The following is a 24,734-nucleotide window of genomic DNA, read 5'->3' as shown; positions in this document are numbered from 1 at the left end:
TAAGCTTGGGGTGTCTCCCAAGAGCACTTTGTTTAACGTCGCTAAGTTTGACTTTTCATACCTTTTCAGGCTGATTCCGGTTCAAGTAGAGGAACTGAGGTAGCTCACTCCTTTGTTTCTGATGCCAAGTAATGCTTTACCCTCTGGCCGTTTACCACAAAACCTTGTCCATCTTTTCCTTTCAAAACCACGGCTCCATAGGGTCTTACTTCAAGAATCGTGAACGGACCGGACCACCTAGACCTCAGCTTCCCAGGGAACAGCTTCAGTCTTGAGTTAAATAACAGAACTTGGTCCCCTTCTTTGAACTCTCTCTTGTGTATCTTCTTGTCATGGAGCGCCTTGGTTCTTTCTTTGTAGATCTTAGAGCTCTCAAAAGCATCTAACCGGATCTCCTCAAGCTCATGATGCTGTAGAACTCTTTTCTCTTGTGCGGTCTTGATGTCAAAGTTCAAAAGTTTCACTGCCCACAAGGCTTTGTATTCCAACTCAACCGGTAGATGACAGCTTTTCCCATAGAGCAAGTTAAACGGTGAGGTTCCAATGGCGGTTTTGTAGGCGGTTCTGTAAGCCCACAGAGCATCGTCAAGTTTCTTGCTCCAATCCTTCCTAGATGAGTTCACGGTCCTTTCCAAAATGGTCTTTATCTGGCGGTTGGAAACCTCCACTTGGCCGCTGGTTTGCGGATGATTAGGGGTGGCCACCATGTGCTTTACTCCGTGCTTCTTCAAAAGACTCTCAAGAGTCTTGTTGATGAAATGGCTTCCCCCATCACTGATGACTACTCTTGGTACTCCAAACCGTGGGAAAATGATACTCTTGAAGAGTTTTACCACCACTTTTGAATCGTTGGTCGGAGATGCAACCGCTTCAACCCATTTACTCACATAATCCACTGCTACAAGGATATATTGATTCCCATATGAGCTTACAAAGGGACCGATGAAGTCAATGCCCCAACAGTCGAAGACTTCTACCTCAAAGATTGGGTTTTGGGGCATTTCATTCCTTTTGGATATGTTTCCGTGCCTTTGACAAGCTTCACACCTCGAGACTACTTCTTGGGCGTCTTTGAACATGGTCGGCCACCAGAAACCGCTCTGTAGAACCTTGGCAACTGTCTTGAACGCACCTAAATGACCACCATACGATGAGCCGTGGCAGTCTTGTAGCACCGGTTGAATTTCTTCTTCGGCCAAGCATCGCCTATAGAGATGGTCCTTGTTAAGCACGTAAAGGTACGGCTCATCCCAATAATACCTCATCACATCTCTAAAGAACTTCTTCTTCTGATAGGTATCAAGATCCGGTGGCTCTAAACCGCAAGACAAGTAGTTCACTAGATCTGCGAACCATGGTAGGCTTCTTTCTTTGATCGTGTTGGCTTCCTCCACTTCTAGGTAAGACCTGACTAGCATAAGGGTCTCCTATGGTAATGCATCATCAATTGGGACCTGTTATTCAATCCTCAACCTGGAGAGGTGATCTGCGGCTCCGTTTTCAATGCCTTTCTTGTCAAGTATCTCCATATCAAACTCTTAACGTAATAGGATCCACCTCAACAAGCTCGGCTTAGCGTCCTTCTTAGCCATCAGATATCTCAAGGCTGCATGATCTGTGTAAACTGTAACCTTTGATCCCACTAGATAACTCCTGAATTTATCAAATGCAAACACAATGGCAAGCATTTCCTTCTCGGTGGTGGCACACTTTTCTTGAGCCGAGTCTAAGGTGCGGCTTGCATAGTAGATCACATGGAGCTTCTTATTTTTCTTCTGCCCCAAGACAGCTCCCACGGCATAGTCAGATGCATCAGTCATCACTTCGAACGGTAAAGACCAATCAGGGGCTTGTACAATCGGTGCACTGATCAAAGCCTCCTTGATTCTCTTGAACGCTTCCTCACATTCTTCATCAAAGTTGAAATCCACTTCTTTGCACAATAACCTGGTCAAGGGCCTGGCTATCTTGGAGAAATCCTTGATGAACCGTCTATAGAACCCAGCGTGGCCAAGGAAGCTTCTTATTCCTTTCACAGAATTCGGGGCTTGTAGGTTCACCATCACCTCGATCTTGGCCTTATCCACCTCGATGCCTTTCTCTGATACCTTGTGTCCCAAGACAATTCCTTCTTGGACCATGAAATGACACTTCTCCCAGTTCAAGACAAGCCTATGCTCCTCACATCGCTTGAGAACCTGAGAAAGATTAGCAAGACATTCGGAGAAAGAGGAGCCGTATACGGAGAAGTCATCCATAAACACCTCAACTTTCTCTTCAATTAGATCAGAGAAAATGTGCATCATACATCTTTGAAAAGTGGCCGGTGCATTACACAAACCGAATGGCATTCTTCTATAAGCATAAGTGCCATAAGGGCAGGTGAATGTGGTTTTCTCTTGGTCTCTTGGATCTATTGGTATTTGGAAGAATCCAGAGTATCCATCGAGAAAACAGAAATAAGGATGATTAGCTAAAGGGAAATGATCTTTTCTTGATGCAGAATTCAATTTCCTATAGTCAATGCACATGCGATGGCCGGTTATAGTTCTTTGGGCTTTGAGTTCATCCTTATCGTTTTCACCACCGTAATCCCACCTTTCTTGGGCACAACGTGTACAGGAGATACCCACCGAGAGTCAGAGATTTGATATATTATCCCTGCCTCAAGGAGCTTTAGTATCTCCTTCTTAACCACCTCTTTGAGGTTCGGGTTAAGTCGACGTTGGTGATCAATAGAGGACATGGCTTGGTCCTCTAGGTGGATCCTGTGGGTGCATATATCAGGAGAGATCCCTCTAATGTCAGCCAAGGAATAGCCTATGGCTCTCCTGAATTTCCTTATTTCATTAAGGAATGCACGTTCTTCATGTTCAAGCAAGCTATCGTTTATGATCACAGGAAAAGTAGAGTTCAGACCTAAGAACGCATACCTGAGCCCTGTTGGTAGAGGCTTGAGCTCAACAGGGGGTGCGTCTGCCTCATTCCAATCGGCATCAAAGCTGCATTGGCTTGGAACAGCTTCCTCGGCCTTTGCTTCATTCTCGCGCGGTTTACCATCGGCCTCGGTATGAGTTGTCACGGCCATGATATCCCGAGGTGTCTCTTCTTTTCCCTTGGACTCCTCGCTGTCTAGAATGTCGAGGCTGCTCGTGTGGAGCTCCAAAAACCTCGCTTCAGCTCCAAGTTCCCTCGGTTGGTCCAAAAGACGCTTGTACACCTCGCTTTCCTCGTTCAAGTACCCGTGCTCGCTTTGTTCACGTGTCAAGACCACTTGTAATGGGTTTTCTGCGTTTAACTCTTCAAGGAGCTCATCAGCCAGCTCCTCCATTACCTCCACATAGAAAACCTGACCTCCAATGGTCGGTTTTTTCATCATCTCCTTCACATTGAACTTCATAGTCTCGGAACCGATGTGTAGTTCAATCATTCCTCCTCTCACATCTATTATGGCTCCTGCGGTTGCTAAGAATGGTCGGCCCAAGATGATAGGGTCTAATGGTTCCTCGTCCATCTCAAGAACTATGAAGTCCGTGGGGATTTCTATCTCACCGATCCTCAAAGGTAGATCCTCAAGCAACCCACCGGTAATCTAACCGATCTATCAGCTAATACAAGAGAGATCTTGGCCGGCTTGTAGCTTTTGTATCCCAATATCTTGGCCACCGTGTAAGGCATTAAGCTCACAGAAGCTCCAAGGTCACATAAACAGTTTGAGAACTTCAGGTGACCTAAAGCACACGGCAAAGTAAAGCTGCCCGGATCGGATAGCTTCCTTGGTATAGATCTCCTTTGTATTATTGCGCTGCACTCATGACTCAGTATCACCATACCTTGGAGCTCCTTTGTCTTGTTGAGGATCGCGTCCTTTAGAAACTTCCCAAGCTGGGGTATGGCTAAGAAAGCATCTATAATGGGTAAGGTGAGTTGCGTGTTCTCCAAGTGTTTCTCAAAGACCGCCTTGGCTTTGTCTAAGATTTTCTTTTTGAAACGCCCTGGGAACGGTAACTTGGGTTGATAAGGTGGTGGTGGAACATAGGGCTTTTCAAGCTCGGTTGTCTTTTCCACCTCTTTTCCTTTGTCCTTAATCGGTTCCTTCTCAAAAACCGCTTCTTTCGCAGCTCTACAACCCAGCCATTGACCCTACAATTCGCAAATGCAAGAGGACCGCAGGATCCAAGGGTAAAGAGCCAGTTGAAGAGCAGAGCACAGCTAGGGCTGCCGGTTGTGAGAATGAGGAGCCAAGAGATTTTGAAAGAAGAATGGGAGCAGGCCGGTACCATTTTGATCCTTATTTTTGGGGTGAACCTGAGTATCACACAAAGAAGCTGTATTCACGAGTTAACAGCCTTCAGAAATGGTGCAAATGGCAAGACAAAACGATTCACAAGCTAGTTGACTGTATTAGGCAACTAAAGAAGAAGGTGAAGAAACTCACAGCTCCAGCCACCTCACCCAAACGAGATACAAGAGAAGAGGTGGGAGAAAGCTCAGCAGCTCAAGACCTTGTGTTCCCACCAGGAAAAGAAGACTGGATCAACCCGGCCACAGCGTTCCTACCAGACTCACCTGAGAGCAGCCCACCTAGATACTCAAATCCATCCTACTCAACCTCCAATCCATCCCACTACCTGGGATCCGACCTCAGCGATTGAGGTAAACACTCCATCCTTGTAAATATGCATATAACTTAGCTTATTTTCTCTTTGCATTTTGTGATTTTGCTTTGCACTTCTCCTTCATACTTTTACAACACAAGGGACTGTGTTATTTAAGTGTGGGGGAGGAGTTTTGTGTTTACTAATCATGTTTATTCTGCTCTTATTTTCTTTTTCACTTTGAGTATCATTTTGCATTCATCTAAGTTGCTCATGTAGTTGCATTCACATTCATCTAGGTTGAGTCTAGTTTGCATTTTCATATAGGTTGCATCATATGCAAATGGGAGTAATGATAGATTTTTTCTTAAAGAGAGCATCATTTTAAAAGCTTGGTCCCTTAAGGCATTGCAAAACTGGTATGAAATCAAGTGTGAACCATGCTTTGAACTGGTGTCTCAATACTTATGTGCTAGCTGAATCAAGTTGTGAATAGGGTCAATCTTGCTTAAGTGAGAACCCTTGAATTTGACATCTAATTATCATGTTTGTGCATATCATTGTGAATTCATGGGTACCATATACATATTTGAGCTTTCTTACCCTTTTTATAACTCTTGCTAGCTCAAATAGCTGATCTCTTATCTTGAGACAGTTCCCTGCCTTTAGCCAAACCTTTCTTTGAAGCCTAAACACCCTTCTTGTGTGCATGATTTGTGAGGCCTTGTTTCTAGTAGACTTGGTAAAAAGTGTTGGGTTTAGAGCGACAAAGATAGTGCTGCATGTAGATACTAGTCCAACATCAAGGGCTAGTCCAGGTTTAGGTGAAAGTGAGGGCATTGGTTTTGAGTATGTGAGCTGAAAAGAAAAAAAAATCTGAGTGATGAAAGTGGAAAGAACTGGATTGGTTAGGGGAATGATTAAATGAAAGAAAGTGAGTGTGTGCTGAAATGTAAAGCTCATGTGTTGAAATGAAAAGAGTCTCATAAATAAATAAAAAAGAGAAAAGATTCAAAAAGAGGCTGAATTAAATAAGAGCTTGTGTGTTAAAGAAAAGAAACTCACCAAGTGGTTGTTAAAGAAAGCATTCCCCTAAGAGATGAAATGAAGAGAGTGATGAGAGCTGATTGAGTGTCAAGGGTAAAATGCCATTTGGGGTGAGTAGACTGGAGAAAGAATCTTGAGAGGTTTAAAGTTGAGTGTGAAAAGCATTTTGGGTGTGGGGTAGATGTAGTTCTATCTTTGTATGCATCCATTGCTTTTTACCCTTAGCATTTTACTAAAGTCTACTAATTTTTGAGTGATCCCCTTGCATGGAGTACCAGTTACTTGATTGAGATCATTTTAATCTCAAGACCCAGTCCCAAGCCAAATGAATTCACTTGATTTGCATGAACATGATCCACTTGATACTTTAAATGAATGTCAAAAGGTTGAGGTTAGGAATGCTTGTGAAGGTTGGTGCTTGAGTTTGGTTCATTTGGTGACAAGTATGGCTAATTTTTATGAGTAAACCAGTTTGCATTGCAGCCTAGAATTGATGACTTGAACAATGAGCTTTGAATTCTTTCAATGATGATCTCTCTTTAAAGAAATATGAACTCCCATGCATTCAACCTCTCTCTCTCATTTGTTCTTGTTTCTTTGAGGACAAGCAAAGGACAAGTGTGGGAGAGTTGATATATTCATAATTTGTCATATTTAGGACTGCATTTTTGTCCAAAGATTGAGTCTCATGCATACACTTAGCTAGTTTTGTTAGAGTTTGTCCTTGGTTCTAGCTTTGTCTAGGATTTGCATTAGGTCCTAGAGTGTCCTGAATTTTTGGAGTGTTCTCAGGTAATTTGGAGACTTTTTGGAGCAACTTGGAGCTGGGATCATGGAGGAATCCTCACCTGCGTGCAACAACTCGGACAGATGGTTTGGTGCAGACAAAGCCCTCACTTTGATCGCGTGGGACGAAGGACTTGCAATGCGATTCACCTCCCGGAGTCTACATCAAGAATTAATAGGGTCGAGTCTAGTTTCCAGAACACTTGAGATCGTCTTATTTGGAGTTGTGAGCTGAAAGTTACGGCGATCGGACGCAGTGCATTTCTCGGAGCTGATAAAGACCAAAGCAACGTACGTCAAAAAACTGGCGGAATGGAGCCTTTGCCGACGTCATCTGAGCTAGAGCCCTTCACCAAAGTTGAAGAACTTTGAGTCTTCTGTCCACTGAAACTGGAATCACACCATTTGGACCAATATCCTGGAAGCTACTCTCCCATGAATTCGAAGTGGTCCGAGGAGCCCTGAATGCTGCGTGATTGATAACCCTTATTAAGGCCTTGAAATTATGCTAAGGGAAGGATGGCACAGTGGAAGGCCACGGTCCACATCTGACCGTCGCATTTGATTGCATTTCTTCGGGGTTTGACACAGTATCCACATCACGGTCTACACTTGACCGTGTCAAGATAGACTTAGCCGCGGCATGATCTTACTTGCATTCGGGAATTGCCACGAGGTAATGCCACGGTCTACACATTACCGTGGCAAGACAACACTCATGATCCTTCAGACGTTCGGGACTTGACACGGCCACACGCCACGGCTTGAGACACGGCCATGCATCACGACCAGAGGGAGCCCGTGGCACCTAGATTCGTCCAAGACCTGCTAGACCGTGGCAAACCTCACCTTTACCCACCAAAGCCGGGTCAGTACCCGGTTTGTTCCTGGATGACCCGGTTCTCCAAAGGACTTATGCTTTATTCCCTTTGTCTCTTGCCTCTTTTGTGAAAGAGTCCACTTAAGAAGAGAAATATCGATTTTTAAGTGTTTAATCAAGAGAGTTTGAGAGATCTTTGTGTGAAAGCTGCAAATCCATTATTATCCATCTTCCCCATCTCTATTTCTCATCATTAATCATGCCAATCTTCTCAACTTGCAAAGGTTTAAGAGAGATTTGTATAATTAGTGAGTAGTCACCTTAATGAGGTTCTAGATGTGTAGGTTAGGGTGCTAAAGTGTTAGATTAGGAGTGCTTAGGGTTAGATTCATTGATTCATCTCTCTAAACAGCTGTTCTCTAGGCTAGATCCTTGCACATCACTTGAGATCTAGATTCTGGAAAATTCAGGCACCAAAAGTGTTTGATGAAATTCCTGAAAGAGCTGTATTAGAGGTTTAAGCATTTGCTGCATGATGATGTATTGTTATTTGCTTGAATGATCATTTAGAACTGTTTATTAATGCATACTGATTCATATTTCACAAATGATGATTTGGTTTAAAAATTGATTAGTGTAGGGGTTAATACCTTCATGAGAGGATTAGTCTAGATTGGAGTTCTTAATCATTTGAATCATGTCTCACCATTGTCATTAGCATTCCTTGTTTAGCACCAAAGCACCCTAACCAACTATCATGTCTAGAATCTCATGCCTCCATCATTTCATAATCACATCACTTGTCATTACTTAGTTCTTGTTTGATCACTTCTTTAGTCATTAATCTTGTTTCAAGCATTTAGCTATCATTAATCAATCAAAATCTCACTTGTTTACTTGAATTGAGAAACTGATCATTTAGCTAGCACAACCTCTTTGTGCTACATTGACAAGGGGATTGATAGCCCTGAGACCCATAAAGTCTTGTCTATCAACCACCGTGATCCCACCTTTCTTGGGCACAACATGAACAGGAGATACCCACCTAGAGTCAGAGATTGGGTAAATTATCCTTGCCTCAAGGAGCTTGAGTATCTCCTTCTTAACCACCTCCTTGAGGTTCGGGTTAAGACGTCGTTGATGCTCAATAGAGGACAAAGCTTGGTCCTCTAGGTGTATTCTGTGGGTGCATATGTCAGGAGAGATCCCTCTAATATCAGCCAAAGAATATCCTATGGCTCTCCTGAACTTTCTTATCTCGCTAAGCAATGCACTCTCTTCATGCTCTAGCAAACTATCATTGATGATCACGGGATATGTGGAGTTCAAACCCTAAAAAGCGTACCTGAGCCCTGTTGGTAGAGGCTTGAGCTCAACAAGGGGTGCATCAGCCTCATTCCAATTGGCGTCAAAGCTGCATTGGATTGGAACAGCTTCCTCGGCCTCTTCTCTCTTGCGCGGTTTACCATCCACCTCAGCACAAGCTGTCGCGGCCATGATATCCCGAGGTGTCTCTTCTAAACCCTTGGACTCCCGATGTCTAAAATGTCGAGGCCACTCGTCCTGAGCTCCAGAAACCTCGTCTCAGCTCCAAGTTCCTTCGGTTGGTCCAAGAGATGCTTGTACATCTCGCTTTCCTTGTTCAAGTACCCGTGCTCGCTCTGTTCCCTTGTTAAGACCACTTGTAACGGATCTTCTGCGTTCAACTCCTCTAGGAGCTCATCAGCTAGCTCCTCCATAGTCTCCACATAGAAACCCTGACCTCCAATGGTCGGTTTCTTCATCAATTCCTTCACGTCGAACTTCATAGTCTCGGAACCAATGTGTAGCTCGATAATACCCCCTCTCACGTGGATGATCGCTCCTGCTGTTGCTAAGAACGGTCGCCCTAAGATGATGGGATCCAGCGGTTCCACGTCCATCTCAAGAACTATGAAGTCTGTGGGGATCTCTATTTCACCGATTCTCAAGGTTAGATCCTCAAGTAAACCCACTGGTAGTCTCACCGATCCATCAGCTAATACAAGGGAGATCTTGGCCGGCTTGTAGCTTTTAAACCCTAGTCTCTTGGCCACCGTGTAAGGCATTAAGCTCACAGAAGCTCCTAGATCACATAAGCAATTTGAGAACTTCAAGTGACCTATGGCACACAGCAAAGTAAAGCTGCCCGGATCAGATAGCTTTCTTGGTATAGATCTCCTCTGAATTATAGCGCTGCACTCGTGACTCAATATTACCATACCCTGGAGCTCCTTTGTCTTGTTGAGAATAGCATCCTTTAGAAACTTTCCAAGCTGTGGTATAGCTAAGAAAGCGTCTATGATAGGTGATATGATCCTAGGTGAGGATCAAGCCCTGGACTACTCTCCAACGATTGTGATCTCAAAATTTGATGGTTTGAGGTATTGCGGAATAAAGAGAATAAATATGACGTGATGAAATATGGTGTAACTCAGGGAAAACGCCTTGACACTTCTAAGAGAGATGAAAGATCTCTTAGACTATCAACATAAATAAAGAGCTTGTAATGAAAGGATATAATCCGAATTCACTAATCAAGCTGGTGATCAAACGATTTAGAGAGAGTTTTAGAAATAAAAGGTTTGATAGATTGAAAAGAAATACAAGAGCAATACATATACAGTCTCGGACACATAGGAAATAACAAAGACAACTAAGACGACTTAAAGACTCTATGACTAAGACTTAGACTAGTTTGAATTTGAAAATAGGCTCCTCTCTTCCTTGATCGCATCTGGTGAACAAAATGGGCTAAGTTTCCATCAAGAGGCCTTTTGTAAAAGTGTTGTGAACAAGCCTCATTAAAAACCGTGTTTGGAAAACCTAATTGGGACCAAACCAAACGAAGGAAAAAAGAGCACAAGTCACAACACCTCTCTTGATGAATTCTTATGTGGCTTGTATCACAACCAATGTAGTTGGATTAGCACACTTAAGATTGCCCTGAATGGTGTGTAATAACTTGTGAAAAGCCTTCTTGAACTTCATTGCTCTTGATCTCGTCATTGGACCAATCGGGAGATGCAAGTCTTTATCTTCGTCTATACTTGCTTCCTCGGGTTTCAGCTGCTCTTGGTCTTCATTCGATTCTGGTTCAGGCTCTCCTTGTTCTCCTTCAATCTTCTCAGTTCCTAAGCTGGTCTTGATCATATCATCCTCTCCCACTTGAAAAGGATTTGTCCTCAAATCTGTATCTTCTGCAAGAAAAGGAACTAAGTCAGAAACATTGAAGCTTGAATTCACAGAATACTTACCTTGAAGGTCTAGCTGGTAGGCATTGTTATTGATCTTCTTGACAATCTTGAAGGGTCCATCGATTCGCGGCATAATTTTAGACTTTCTTTCATTTGGAAATCTGTCTTTCCTTAAGTAAATCCACACCATGTCTCCTTCTTCAAAGATCATCTCCTTTCGGTTCTTGTTGGCATGCTTGGCGTAGTACTTAGTCTTATTCTCAATGTTGATGCGCGCCTTCTCATGGATCTTTTTCACTAGCTCTGCCTTTTTCTTTCCATCTAAGCTAACTCTTTCACTCAAAGGTAGAGGCATTAAATCCAAAGGTGAAGTAGGATTGAACCCGTAAACGATTTCAAATCGTGAGAACTAAGATGCAGAATGCTTAGCATGATTATAGGCGAATTCTACATGTGGTAAACATTCTTCCCAAGTTTTAAGATTCGTTTTAATCAATGCACGCAACAAGGTGGACAAAGTTCTATTAACTACTTCAGTTTGACCGTCAGATTGCGGATGACATGTGGTAGAGAAAAGTAGTTTAGTTCCTAGCTTAGACCAGAGAGTTTTCCAAAAGAAACTAAGGAACTTAGTATCTCTATCAGAAACTATGGTTCTAGGCATGCCATGCAATCGTACGATATCTCTAAAGAACAAATTAGCAACATTCATGGCATCATCGGTCTTATTACATGGAATAAAATGAGCCATTTTAGAGAACCTATCTACAACCACAAAGATAGAATCCTTACCTGTCTTGGTCCTAGGCAATCCAACTACAAAGTCCATAGAAATATCATGCCATGGATGCAAAGGAATAGGCAAAGGAGTATACAAACCGTAGGGTTGTTTCTTAGCCTTAGCTTGCTTGCAAGTAACACATCGTTCACATGCTCTCTCGATATCTTTCTTCATATGTGGCCAGTAAAAGTGTTCTTGGACTGTACTTAGAGTTTTGGCAACGCCAAAGTGACCCATCAGTCCACCTGCGTGAGCTTCTTTGACAAAAAGATCTCGAATAGAAGAATTAGGCACACATAGACGATTCTCAAAGAATGGAAAATCATCAGCTCTATAGTATTTCCCACTTCCAAACTTCTCACACGAAGCATATATATCTTAAAAATCAGCATCAGTAGGATGTAAACTCTTAATGTGTTCAAAACCGAGCAGTTTAGTCTCTAAAGAATTCAAGAGAACATACCTGCGAGACAATGCATCGGCTACCACATTATCTTTACATTTCTTGTACTTGATGACATATGGAAAAGTTTTGATGAACTCGATCCACTTAGCATGTCTTTTGTTCAGCTTCTGTTGGCCTTTTAGATACTTGAGGGACTCATGGTCAGTGTGAATGATGAATTCTTTAGGCCAAAGATAGTGTTGCCATGTTTGGAGAGCTCTCACAAGCGCATACAGCTCCTTGTCATATGTAGGGTAGTTCAGTGTAGCTCCTCCAAGTTTCTCACTGAAGAATGCAATGGGCCTCTTTTCCTGCATAAGAACAGCACCAATACCAATACCTGAGGCATCGCATTCTATCTCAAAAGTTTTGTTAAAGTCAGGGAGAGAAAGCACCGGGGAATGAGTGAGCTTGTCTTTCAAGACTTGAAATGCTTCTTCTTGTTCTTGTTCCCATTTGAATCCCACATTTTTCTTGATAACTTCGGTGAGGGGAGCTGCTAGAGTGCTAAAGTCTTTGACAAATCTTCGAAAGAAACCCGCAAGTCCATGAAAGCTTCTTACTTCACTAACAGACTTTGGACTTGGCCAATCTTTAATCGCCTTTATCTTTTCTTCATCAACCTTGATTCCATCTGCACTCACAACAAAACCTAAAAAGACAAGGTTATCTGTTCCAAAAGTGCATTTCTTTAAATTCGCATACAAGGTCTCTTTTCTAAGCACTTCTAAAACCTTTCTAAGATGCTCCACATGTTCATCTAAGCTCTTTCTGTAAATTAAAATGTCGTCAAAGTATACCACAACAAAATGACCAATATAAGCTCTAAGAACATGATTCATTAATCTCATAAATGTGCTAGGCGCATTGGTTAATCCAAAGGGCATGACTAACCATTCGTATAAGCCCTGCTTAGTCTTAAAAGCAGTTTTCCATTCATCACCCTCTTTCATTCTAATCTGGTGATATCCACTCTTAAGATCTACCTTAGAAAAGATGCTAGAACCATGTAATTCATCAAGCATGTCATCTAATCTAGGTATAGGGTGTTGATACTTCACCGTGATATTATTGATGGCTCGGCAATCTACACACATTCTCCAGCTGCCATCTTTCTTTGGAACAAGTAAAACAGGTACTGCGCATGGACTCATGCTCTCACGAATGTGTCCTTTGTCCATAAGCTCAGTGACTTGCTTTTGAAGCTCTTTGGTCTCCAAAGGAAGTGAGGCTCCGGGTATAAAGTCAATCTGATGCTCAATGCCTCTTATTGGTGGTAAGCCCTGCGGATTCTCCTCTGGAAATACGTCTTTGAATTCCTGCAAAAGTAATCTTATCTTGCTAGGAATATCCTGCGTAGGCATATTTAAGTTAAAGCATTCTTTGAAAACTAGTAAATAGTTTGGGAGTTGACTTCCCTTTGGTTTGGTGATCATGAGGCTCGTTGATAGAGAGTTTGTAGAGGTGGTTTGCACTTTGTTCTTCTTCATAGCGATCTGGTCTTGCTGAACTTCTTGAGGAGTTAAGGGAACCAAAGTAGTTTTCTTGCCGTGATAGTCAAAGGAATAACGGTTTGTGAAACCATCGTGCATATCCCTTCTATCTGATTGCCATGGTCTTCCAAGTAAGATATGCCCCGCATCCATAGGCAAGACATCACACATAATCTCATCCTGGTATTTGCCTATCGATATTGGCACCATAACTTGATTTTTGACCTCCATTTCTCCAGCCTCATTCAGCCATTGTAGCTTGTAAGGTTTCGGCCTCTTCATTAGTTTCAAACCTAATTTTTCCACCATAGACTCACTAGCCACGTTAGTACAGCTTCCACCATCTATTACTAAGCTTCATACTTTTCCTTGCACCATACATCGGCTGTGAAATAAATTTTCCCTTTGCTCGTTTCCCTCGGTCTTAGTTTGAACATTCAGAGTCCTCCTAGTTACCAATAGTTCTCATCGAGCAGGCATCTCTATTTGTTCCTCGTCTTCGGACTGTTCTTCTTCAGTTTCCACTTCTCCATTCTCTTTAATGATCATTATCTTCTTGTTGGAACAGCTACTCGCATAGTGACCATACCCCTTGCACTTGTAACACTGAATATCTCTATTCTTGAGGTAGTCACCACTTCTTTTCCTTTGACGCTTTGTTCTTCACCCTTAGACTTGGAGAATGGCTTAAACTCCTTTTGGAAACTCGTTTTCTCATCCTTCTGAAAACTTGGCTTGTTGGATCCGTAGCTAGGTTTATAGTTTCTTCTCTTGAGCTGTTTCTCCAACATAATAGCCTTGTGCAACAGTTCCTCTAGTTCCACGTAGTGATGCACCTCTAATCGATCAACAATTTCTCTGTTTAATCCCCCCATGAATCTAGCCATCGTTGCTTCCCTGTCTTCACGAATATCAGCTCTCATCATGAGAGTATCCATTTCTTTGTAGTATTCTTCTACAGATCGGCTTCCTTGGGTTAAACTCCTGAGTTTGAAATGCAGTTCTTTGTGGTAATGACTTGGTACAAATCTTCTTCTCATGATCGCCTTCAATTGGTTCCATGATTCGATGGGATCTTCTCCGATTCTTCTTCTGGTTGTAACTAGGTTATCCCACCAACTTAAGGCATAGTCTTTAAACTCTGTTGGGGCCAGCTTTATCTTGTGCTCGGTGGTGTAGTCTCGGCAGTTAAACACAAGTTCAATCTTCTTTTCCCACTCTAAATATTCTTCCGGATCAGCCGTGCCTCTGAATTCAGGGATTGTGAGCTTGAGGCTGCCCATAGGATCGCTAGACCTTGGCTTTCTTTATTTTCTATCGCTTACTCTTCTTTTTGATGAACGAACTCTAGAGGAGTTGCTGTAGTATTGTTCCAAAGCTGAATGGTCACTGCTCTTTCTTGGTTTGTCCGAAACCATCTTCTCCATGTCAGATCTCATACTTTCAAACTCCCGCCGCATGAGGGACATCATTTGAGTCATCATAGCGTCCATCATAAGTTTGTTTGTCGATCCGCTTGGGTTCGCGGGGTCTTCTTTCTCATGAGCCGATTCCTCCATTGTACCTGTTCAGATGACAAGTAAAAGAACCAGTAAAAGAGCTCGAAGAATACACACGCTAGTTTAAAAATTGATCAAATTCGTTACAGAACATGATACGACAATCAGACTTTTAGAAACCCTAATTCTCTCTATGAAAATTCTTTGAAATTCTGGATGACTTGTAATATAAACTAGAGAAATCAGATGCTAGAGAGCACGATCCGACTAGTTTCACACAAATTGTCACGATCAAAATAGAATATGAAAAGTCATAAAATCGTTAAACACAAAAAGACACAACCTGGGTTTGGAGATTTGCTCTGATACCACTTGATATGATCCTAGGTGAGGATCAAGCCCTTGACTACTCTCCAACGATTGTGATCTCGAAATTTGATGGTTTGAGGTATTGCGGAATGAAGAGAATAAATATGACGTGATGAAATATGGTGTAACTCAGGGAAAACGCCTTGACACTTCTAAGAGAGGTGAAAGATCTCTTAGACTATCAACAGAAATAAAGAGCTTGTAATGAAAGGATATAATCCGAATTCACTAATCAAGCAGGTGATCAAACGATTTAGAGAGAGTTTTAGAAATAAAAGGTTTCATAGATTGAAAAGAAAGACAAGAGCAATACATATACAGTCTCGGACACATAGGAAATAACAAAGACAACTAAGACGACTTAAAGACTCTATGACTAAGACTTAGACTAGTTTGAATTTGAAAATAGGCTCCTCTCTTCCTTGATCGCATCTGGTGAACAAAATGGGCTAAGTTTCCATCAAGAGGCCTTTTGTAAAAGTGTTGTGAACAAGCCTCATTAAAAACCTTGTTTGGAAAACCCAATTGGGACAAAACCAAACGAAGGGAAAAAGAGCACAAGTCACAACACCTCTCTTGATGAACTCTTAAGTGGCTTGTATCACAACCAATGTAGTTGGATTAGCACACTTAAGATTGCCCTGAATGGTGTGTAATAACTTGTGAAAAGCCTTCTTGAACTTCATTGCTCTTGATCTCGTCATTGGACCAATCAGGAGATGCAAGTCTTTATCTTCGTCTATACTTGCTTCCTCGGGTTTCAGCTGCTCTTGGTCTTCATTCGATTCTGGTTCAGGCTCTCCTTGTTCTCCTTCAATCTCCTCAGTTCCTAAGCTGGTCTTGATCATATCAATAGGCAAAGTCAGTTGCATGTTCTCCAAGTGTTTCTCAAAGACCACGTCTAGGATTTTCTTCCTGAAACGCCCTGGGAATGGTATCTTGTGCTGGTAAGGTGGTGGTGGGACATAGGGCTTTTCAAGCTCAGGTGTCTTTTCCACCTCTTTTCCTTTGTCTTTAATCAGTTCCTTCTCCAAAACCTCTTCTTGTTGAGCATCATCTGAGGCTGCCTCCCCTCCAAGTTTCTCATTGGCCTCAATGAGCTTTGTTTTAGGTTCTGGAGTTTGTAATTCTTTTCCACTCCTCAATGTGATGGCGTTCACATATTCCTTGGGGTTAGGCTCCGGCTTACCTGGTAAAGCCGATCCTCTTGATGATGTCGAAGTTGGTTCTGCTTACGCTCCCGTATATCCTGTTGCATTGTAGCGTGCTAGCTCTCGACCCTATGCTGACCCTGTAACAGTTGCTGTAGGATCCCACAGACATCAGGTCCCATCTGATTCTGACCCGTTCCCTGGTTCTGTTGATGATTACCCATCGGCTGCGGATTGAACCCTGGTGGAAACTTATGTTGCTGCGGTTGGCTGTTAAAGGTGTTGCTTTGAGCTGGTTGATTTTTATGACTGTAACTCTGCTGCTGCCCACTGAATTGTTGCTTGGGCTGAAAGCTATTCTGAAATGGAGCTTTTGGAGCATAGCTTTGTTGGTGTTGTTGGGCAAGGTACACTTGGTCTTGAGGGTTAGCTACATTTGGGTTTTGGTAAGAGAGGTTTGGATTTTTGCTGTAGTTGTTAAAGCGCTGATACCTTTGCTGATTCCCTATGTAGTTCAGCTCCTCTTGAGTTAGACCATCTTCATTGACATTATCAAAACTCGGCCCTTGCTCATCAAACTCGCCGACAAAGTGTATTGGCTTTTGTGTAGCCATTAGAACTTTGTCAAGCTTGCTCTGTAGCTCTCTTATATCCTTCTTCATGCGCTGTTCTTCACTAGATCCTTCTGAACAGTTTGCCCTGTCAAAATCTTCACCATACGTGTCATTGGACATGGCGAGGTTCTCCACTAGTTCCATTGCCGCATTGATCTCCTTCCCAAGAAAATTTCCATTTGAGGCCGATCGAGTTGGTTTCTGATCTTGGGGAGGGCCCCTTGGTATAGAGTACTCAGGAGGGATGCCTCCGAGAATCCGTGGTGTGGGCATTGGTTTGTATAGCTCCTGAACCGTTCCCAAGCTTCACTAAAGCTCTCGTTGTTGTGCTGTGTGAGACTTGAGATCTGATTCCTGAGCTTGGCCGTGCGTGATGTGGAGAAGAACTTTGATAAGAATGCCAGTTTACACTGCTCCCATGTTTGTATAGAACCCCTCGGGAGGTTCTTTTCCCACTGGTGAGCTTTATCACCGAGGCTGAATGGGAACAGGCGCAGCTTGAAGCTATCTTCTGACACGCCATTAGTCTTTGTCAAGTCGCAGACCCGATCAAATTGATCAAGATGCTCAAGAGGGTCCTCTCCGGGTAGACCGTGAAACTTGGTGTTCTGCACCATATTGAGCAGGGAAGCTTTAACTTCAAAGTTGTTGTTTTGCACGGGAGGTGCCTGAATCCCGGCTCTATATTGGTGAGCGTTAGCTCGGTCGTTTTTGCCAACAAAGACCGGAGGAGGTTGTCTCTGAGCTGGTGGCGGAGGCGGATGAACATGATGTGCTTGCTGTTCATTTCTATTGGCTTGATTTTGATTCTGGTGAGCAAGCCTTTCATTTCTTTGAGCTTGTTGTTGGTTAACAAAGGCTTGTTGTTCATTTCTTTCTGCCTGCGCTTGATTAGCCTGAGCCTGGTGCTCGGCATCTTGAGCTTGTTGCTCTATCCTTTGCTGTTCTGCCATTCCAAGCCTTTCAAAGTGCCATTCTCTCTCGCGAGCTCGCCTTTCAATCCTGTTGATGTTATTGTCGTAAGGGAGAGGCGGTTCTGTGCTGCGAGATCTGGTTTTCATGCACCTGAAAGCAAAGCTAGAACTTGCAAAAGAGTAAAAGATGAGATTTAAACTAGCTGAAGATGCAGGTGATCAATAGTAAATAAACAAATGATTCGGATGATGATGATATATGATAAAGGCAGAGGCTTTAGACAGGATACATGACTCGGGTGCTTCCAAGCTAGACTAGTAAGTTAATGAATCAGATTTATCAAGCGGTTTCATTTAACATGAACTCAAAGTATGTTAATCTTCTCATGAAAGTATTAAACATCTAAACTGATCCTCTTTCATACCAAAATCCCTTTTGAGAAGCATGAATCAGTCAGCATTAAGATTCAGTTCAATAAGTCATTTAAGAGAACAAACTATCACTCTCGCGATGAAAGACTCTTAAACCCTTAACCGAGTGGTTCAGACATTTCTACAAACACTTTTGATGCGAGATATGTCTCAGATCTGAACCTCAAGTGATGTGCTTGGATCCAGCTTAGAGATCTCTTCGGTTAAAGAATGAAACATGCAAGAGTAGACCCCTAAACTCACTAATCTATCATGAAAGCACCCTAATCTACCTATCTAAAGCCGCTTAAACGACTACTCACTGATCATAACAAGCTCATTAAGTCCTTTGCAAGACGTGTAGCTAGTCATGATAAGGAGTTTATTGCTGGAGAATAAAAGAAATAAAGCAAGAACAAGATTCTGATGCAAAAACGAGATATCGGGTTAGATTAATCAAGTTTCACAAAAGAGGCAAGTTCTTAAAGCTAAAAAATGATAAGAGATAAGATGATTAGGTTTCTGGTCCTAAAATCTATTTATAGTGAAGGGAAAGTGTTGCGGGTCAGCCCAGAACAAACCGGGTACTGAGCCATCTTCTTGGGTTGTTGGGTGAGCACCACGGCGTGTGGGAGAGTGAAGCCGAGGTCTTGATGCCGAGAGGTGCACGTGAGCAAAGATCAAGATGGAGATTTCGTGAAGAACACGTCAAGAACATGCATGAACCCTAGTCTTCGATCCATCTTTACGTGTGTTCTCTTAAGTCACCTTGTTCTTGATTCTGGAGTTGTGACAAGGGGCCTCGCCATGTAATGCCGTGGAGCTTGGTAGTCAAGGGGTTCTGGAGAACAGAGTCTGGCATGCAACGCTGAGGTCTTGATACCGAGGTATATGTTCAACACTTAGTCAATTTCATCTTTGCTCCTTTTGCATGCATGCCTTGATATCAACATATCGAGGGGTTGTGATACAAGCTCAGGGCTGTCTCAAGACTTGTATGATTTCGGAACAAAAAGATTGGTTTAACGGCCAAGGGTTGATTCAATGGTCGAGCTTCTCTAACCACGGAATCGTCTGGAGGATAGGTTAAGTAACAAGGGAATGAGGTGCACCACACAAGCTGTGAAAGGCTTATGATAAAACACAAGAGATCTTTGGTCTAGGAGGGACTGGTCTCGACTAGAACAAAGAGGTTTAACAAGTTTTCTTTGTTGAGAAAAGCTTGAAAGAAAAGTTTGATTTTATTGATGATCAAAGTTGAAAAGTTACACGGCCGTAAAGGGACTTATATAATGTCCAAGCGGCTTAGACTCAAGAGAAAAAAAGGACTCAATGCGACAGGACTTGAAAAGGAAAGGTGCAAGATCAAAGGGAAATAAACAAGGAAAACTATAAAGGAAAATTCAAACTACTAAGCTAAAGTCTAGACTATATTCTCTCGGCTGCAACACAACAAAGACAAGGAAATTCGTTAGTCAAATGAAATGAAAGACTTACCTTATTTGTGACCATGATTAGCGTGTCTTGTCTTTGACCGAACTTGGACATCCCTCTTTAAGCATCTTGATTCATTCTTGAGATGCTAAGCACTTGAACTTGGGCTTGACTTGGTAAAAGAGGCCAGACGTCCTGGTTCTTTGGGCTGTTGTGGGTTGATGAGAACTCTTGAAATGTCTCGGCCCAAGCTTGTAGACAATGGCCCTTGCTAACCGTCTCTTCTTGGCATTGCTCTTGATCTTCTCTTGTTATCTCTTTAGCTGCGTGATATGTTCATAATTTGCATCATTTAGGTTGCATAAATCATTCCAAATCATGTTTTATTTCATGTATTTTAGGTCCCTAGGGTTTGTTTTAGAACTTAGGAGATGCATTAGGTCCCAATGAGTCTTTGCATGTTTTGAGTGTCTATCAGGTGATTATGGAGCTGAAAAGATGAATCCAGGAGGTGGAATGGTGAGCAGAGCTTGAAAAAGTGGAAAACTTGAGTCTATGGAGGTTATCGGCCATTCTCGCTGGCCAGGAAGGTTTTACCGGCCATTTTCATGTACCGCGGGAAGCTTTACCGGCCATTTTCACGTACCGCGAATTAAGTATATCGGCCAAAATCTCCGGGTGCGAACGAGTCTCAGAAATCACCTGTCCGGGGAGCCTTCCGGTCCGATTCAGATGGCGGGTCCTTCATAGAAGTTGGAGAGCATTGAAGCACGGTCTCATAGCAATTGGAATCGTAGAATTCGGACGCGTGAGCAGAGAGATAAGCTCGTCGGAAGAAACCCCTGTCTCGCAGGTATTCCGGACCGAGCAGATCAGTTCTGAAGGATGCGAAGGACGGTGCACTTCCAGGCCGATTCAGCTTCCGGGTCCTTCATGAGAATCAGAGACATTTGAGTTTTCTTTCCAGAACGTCCAAGAGCATTCAATTCGGATCTATGAGCAGGAAGATACGGCCTCCGGAATGGACACATGTCTAGACGCCTCTCTCTGGTCGTATACATGCACTGCAAAGATGTGCCCTCCAGGAAGCCTTCCACCTCCCAAGCACTGAAACTTCCTTCACAAAAGTTGGAGATAAATGAGTCCTCTGTCTTCTGCAACCGAAATCATTCAATTCGGACAAGTATCACAGGAGTTACACTCTCCGGAATGCGAAGTGATCTAAGCTGCTCTGGATGCTGCGAGATGGTCTTGCGACTTGGTTAACCCGCAGGCCTGAAGATGAACACCTGAATGCTGATGCTGCGAGTTGAAATGTGCGGGTAAACTATCACTGGAAGAGGTCTGGAGCTCCCGAGCAAGAGAAATGCCAAGTCCACAATCGTGCGACTTAGGCATGCGAGTCATCCGCGCCTGGATCTATGCCGCACGATCACTCGGAATTCACTCCGACTTGAGCCTGCGACCTAAGTGCAATAGAGACCAACCCGCACAGTTTCTACATCCCCCAGAAACCGGCTCAGCCCTGCGAGTTGGAGAGGAAGGAGACCATGCCGCAGAAACACTCGCAATTTACTCCTAGATAGGCGTGCGGCTCCGACAAGGTGATTCAAGCCTCACAAGACAAGTCTTCATCTACTGCGACTTAGGTGTGCGGCCTGGGACATACTGAACCGACCCGCAGCTTTTCCCACTTTATCCATTAAAGCCGGGTCAGGACCCGGTTTGTTCCGGGCTGACCCGGTTCGTTTTTAAGAAGGTATAAATACTTTTTAGGGTTTTTTGGGGGAGAACTAAGTTTTATTCCCTTTGTCTCTTGCCTTTTTGGTGAAAAGACTCCATTAAGAAGAGAAATATCTTTATTTGAGTGTTTAATCAAGAGAGTTTAAGGAGATCTGGGTGTTTAAAGCTGTTTTCTTTTGAATCTATCATCTCCATCTCCATTTCTCATCATTAATCATGCTAATCTACTCAACTTGCAAAAGTTTAAGAGAGATTAGTATGATTAGTGAGTAGTCACCTTAATGAGGTTCTAGATGTGTAGGTTAGAGTGCTAAAGTGTTAGATTAGGAGTGCTTAGGGCTAGATTCATTGATTCATCTCTCTAAACAGCTGTTCTCTATGCTAAATCCTTGATAATCACTTGAGATCTAGATTCTGGGAATTTCATGCACCAAAAGTGTTTGATGAAATTCCTGAAAGAGTTGTGTTAGAGGTTTAAGTAATTTTTCATCATGGGAATGATTTGTTAAATGCTTGAATGATCATTAAGAGCTGTTTGTTAATGCATATTGATTCATGTTTCACAAATGGGAATTTGGTTTGAAAATGGATTAGTATAGGGGTTAATACCTTCATGAGAGGATTAACCTAGATTAGAGTTCTTAATCATTTGAATCATGTCTCATCATTGTCATTAGCATTTCTAGTTTAACACCAAGGCACCCTAACCAACTATCATGTCTAGAATCTCATGCCTCCATCATATCATATTCACATCATTTGTCATTGTCATTTGTCTTTAAACCTGTTTATGTTTATAGTTGTCTCTAGATTAATCAAAACCTATTCTTGTTTGCTTGAATTAAGAACTTGATCATATAGCTTAGTGTCTAACACCACATCTGGATTGATAAACCTCTTTGTACTACATTGACAAGGGGATTGATAGCCCTGAGACCCTTAAAAGTCTTATCTATCACTGCGGCCTGTAGGCTTTGATTATACTTGTGTTGAAGTATTCTAGCTCTTGCCCTTGTTATTGGTCCTTCATGCATTGTTGGAACTTTGATATCTTGGAGTTGAAGCTTGGTTAGATCCGGTTCAGGTTGCATGTCCTCATCCTTCCCTCCCCCTTGATGAGGTTTTGAGGTCAAAACTGGTTCATCTGCAAGATAAGGAGATAAATCAGATACATTAAAAGTAGAAGACACATTGAACTCACCTGGTAACTCAAGCTTGTAGGCATTGTTGTTGATCTTCTCTAGGATCTTGAAGGGGCCATCTCCTCTCGGTGCAAGCTTAGAACTCCTTTGATTTGGAAATCTTTCATGCCGCATGTGTAGCCAAATCCATTCTCCAGGTTCAAATACCATCTCCTTGCGGCCTTTGTTCGCATGCCTCTCATATTGCTCGGTTCTTTTCTCTAAGTTCTCTTTGGCCTTTAGGTGTAGCTTCTTGACAAATTCAGCTTTCTGTTCCCCTTCTAGACTCACGGCTTCAGCTGGGGGCAATGGTGTGAGCTCCAATGGTGTAGTAGGGTTGAAACCATAGACTATTTCAAATGGGAACATCTTTGTTTCCGAGTGCTGAGCTCTATTGTAAGAAAACTCGATAAAAGGAATACACTCCAGCCAATTCTTCAGATTCTTTCCAATGGTAACTCGGAGTAGGGCAGATAGAGTTCTATTTACCACCTCGGTTTGCCCATCAGTTTGAGGGTGGCATGTCGTTGAGAATAAGAGCTTTGTCCCTAGCTTCTTCCACAAGATTCTCCAGAAATGGCTTAGAAATTTGCTGTCTCGGTCTGATACTATAGTCCTTGGCCCTCCATGTAGACGTACCACCTCTTTAAAGAATAGATCAGCCGTCTTGGTTGCATCATTCACCTTAGCACAAGGTATAAAGTGTGGCATCTTGGGAAATCTGTCCACCACTACAAAAATTGACTCCTTGTGGTTGATCTTTGGAAGCCCAAGCACAAAATCCATTGATAAATCGACCCAAGGTGCTGTCGGAATAGGTAGGGGTATGTACAGGCCGTGGGGATAGACTCTTGACTTAGCTTTCTTGCACACTACAAATCTTGCACAATGAGCTTCTATGGTTTTCTTGAGGTGCGGCCAGTAGAAGTGTTCTATCACCACAGCTAGTGTCTTATGTACCCCAAAGTGACCCATTAGAGCTCCTCCATGTGCTTCTCGGACGATCAGGTCTCTAAGTGAGCATTGCGGTATGCAAAGCCTTTTATCTCTAAACATAAAGCCTTCGAAGATATAAAATTTGCCATGGGCTCCATTATTACACTCCTTGAAGCTGTCTCCAAACTCGGGATCTTCTTTGTAGAGGTCTTTTATGAACTTAAACCCCATAACTTTGGCTTCCATCGTAGCAATAAGCGCATGTCTTCTTGATAAGGCATCGGCTACAATGTTGTCTTTTCCCTTCTTGTATTTAATGATGTAGGGGAAAGTATCAATGAACTCCATCCACCTCGCGTGTCTCCTCTTTAGGTGTGTCTGTCCCCTAAGATGCTTGAGGGTCTCATGGTCTATGTGCACTACAAACTCCCTTGACATGAGATAGTGTTGCCAAGTCTCTAAGGCTCGCACCAAGGCATATAACTCTTTGTCATATGTAGGGTAGTTAAGCGTCGCTCCTCCTAGCTTTTCACTGAAAAAGGCTACAGGTTTGCCTCCTTGGGTTAAGACAGCTCCCACACCGATCCCTGATGCATCACACTCCACTTCAAAGGTCTTGTTGAAATCAGGTAAGACTAGAACCGGTGCCTCAGTGAGATTCTCCTTGAGTGTGTCAAATGCGGCTTGTTGCTCTCTTCCCCAAGTGAATCCCACACTCTTCTTGACCACAGCTGTGAGAGGTGCGGCTATACTGCTAAAGTCCCTAACAAAGCGTCGATAAAAACTGGCCAAGCCGTGAAAGCTCCTCACTTGGCTTAAGTTTGTTGGAGTCGGCCATTCCTTGATTGCCTTAACCTTCTCTTCATCAACCTGTAAACCCTGTGAGCTCACAATAAAACCTAGAAAAACCAGCTTATCAGTGCAGAATGTGCACTTCTTTAAGTTTGCATAAAGTCCCTCTTGTCTAAGAGTCTTTAATACAAGCTCAAGATGTGACACATGATCAGATAAACATTTGCTGTATACTAAAATATCATCAAAGTAAACCACAACAAACTTACTGATGTATGCTCTAAGAACTTGGTTCATTAGTCGCATAAAGGTACTTGGTGCATTGGTGAGTCCGAATGGCATCACCATCCATTCATAAAGACCTTGCTTGGTCTTGAAGGCAGTTTTCCACTCATCTCCTTCTTTCATTCGCACTTGATGATAACCACTCCTGAGATCGATTTTGGAGAATAGAGTAGCTCCACTAAGCTCATCAAGCATGTCGTCTAGTCTTGGGATCGGGTGC

At 42.8% G+C, this 24,734-nt stretch overlaps 1 non-coding gene across 1 annotated transcript; it reads left to right on the top strand.

Moving 5' to 3' along the window:
* Positions 1 to 17,073: 17,073 nt before the first annotated feature.
* On the top strand, positions 17,074 to 17,180 carry LOC112083806. Its single transcript, XR_002897934.1, has one exon. It is a non-coding gene; the product is annotated as a small nucleolar RNA R71 (small nucleolar RNA).
* The last annotated feature ends 7,554 nt before the right edge of the window (positions 17,181 to 24,734 follow it).

This window comes from Eutrema salsugineum, unplaced genomic scaffold, assembly GCF_000478725.1.
Source record: "Eutrema salsugineum unplaced genomic scaffold, Eutsalg1_0 scaffold_6, whole genome shotgun sequence".
In the NCBI taxonomy this organism is placed as follows: domain Eukaryota; kingdom Viridiplantae; phylum Streptophyta; class Magnoliopsida; order Brassicales; family Brassicaceae; genus Eutrema; species Eutrema salsugineum.
This window is presented reverse-complemented; position numbering and strand designations above follow the sequence as displayed.